Genomic DNA, 1,685 nt, shown 5'->3' with positions numbered 1-1,685 from the left:
TTATTGCTTTTAAAAATAAGTTTTGGTGCTTTGCTTTATATCTTATTATATTTTTCCTCTGAGAATCCGTATTTTATAATAAAGCGACAGAGGATTGTGCGCTATAGAAATGATTTAATATTATTATTATTATTATCATCAGCATCATTATCATCATCATCATCATCATCATTATTATTATTATTATTATTATTATTATTATTATTATTATTATTATTATTATTATTATTATTATTATTATCATTATTATTATTATTATTATTATTATTATTATTATTATTATTATTGATAATAATATCATCATCATCATTATTATTTATTGGGCACTTGATTCCTTATAATAATATGTAATTATTTTGAGCCGCGTATAACAATATCTGAGATTTTGAAAGCGCAAAATACACCAAATTTGCTTGAAACGCATTAGAATGAGTCCAGGGAGTCCAGGCAAAAGTAACAATTAATATGGAGTCAACTTATTCTATCCAAAGAAACGTCACTTAAAATACAATAGCGCATATTAAATCGATGACATCGAATCATATCCGTGCAGCGAATGCAATATGTTTGCAAAGGGAAATAACTTAACCTATTAGGTTGATATCTTATTTTTAACATGGTTAATTCCCTTGCTTTGTTGGGAAGCGCCACTAACAACGCCACTACCACACTCATTCGTCTGTAGTATTTTATTCATCCTAATTTGTTGATAAAAGGGAAACCCGAAACGTCCGTTTTATCTGTTTTCGAATATCAAATTGAAGATTACATTCAATTTCACAATGTTATATATTTCTTCGAGCTTCGAGCAGCAATATTCACATTACATGGTTGATTGTGGAATTCCTATTGAAGTTTATTGTGTCGGTGGGAGCAAATTTAGTGTTACTCCTCGCAATCTTTCCCTTTATTTGGGCCCAATTAGGACTCGATTGTATTGAGCTCATGGTGATATGAGGAAGTCGCACAGCCTCTTGTCTTAACCCCCTGATTCTTTTCACTAAGGAGTATAGTTGATAATAAATCGTGAGAGAATGTAATGCTGTGTTATTGAAGTAATAAGCAACATTAATTGTTAATTTGGCAATTTTGAGTATATAATCACTATTCCAAACGATTTAAAGCGAGAGATTTCATAACAGTCTTCGGTAATTTAAATATGATGTAGATAATAATATGCAATAAATCATAAATTCAAAATTCGAAGCAAACTACATAAATTGTAACTTTATAGATAGTATGCGCTTGGCAAAGAAGCTCATAATATTGCCATCCGGACGTATAACGAACCAACACACAAAACTATGTGTAACCATGAACTTTTATAGTCTGGTTAATACAGTTTAGTGAGAATCACTCACAAACGCGGATGGCAAAATACAATAACATAGGCTTGTTTGACGTCATCTTCATTCTATCTATAACAGTTAAAGCCGTGGGTGAAAATTGACGGGGATCAATTTGCCCGAAAGACATACCGGTGAAACCAGTTTGCCTGAAAAAAGATGCAATTTTTTAAAATTTTTTTTTGCGATCTGCGACTCGCCGATTGAGTGCCAACCTTCCCAGAGTGAAAAGTGCATTTAATTCTATGATCCTAAATGTGTTTTTTTGTAAAACAAAAAAACTATTTAGTCTGCACGATTGAAAACAAAATTTATATAAAAGCTGACACCAAACCCAAA

Source organism: Berghia stephanieae, chromosome 2, assembly GCF_034508935.2.
Source record: "Berghia stephanieae isolate SIO BIC M18660-M18661 chromosome 2, UCSD_Bste_1.3, whole genome shotgun sequence".
Classification (NCBI taxonomy): Eukaryota; Metazoa; Mollusca; class Gastropoda; order Nudibranchia; family Aeolidiidae; genus Berghia; species Berghia stephanieae.
This window is presented reverse-complemented; position numbering follows the sequence as displayed.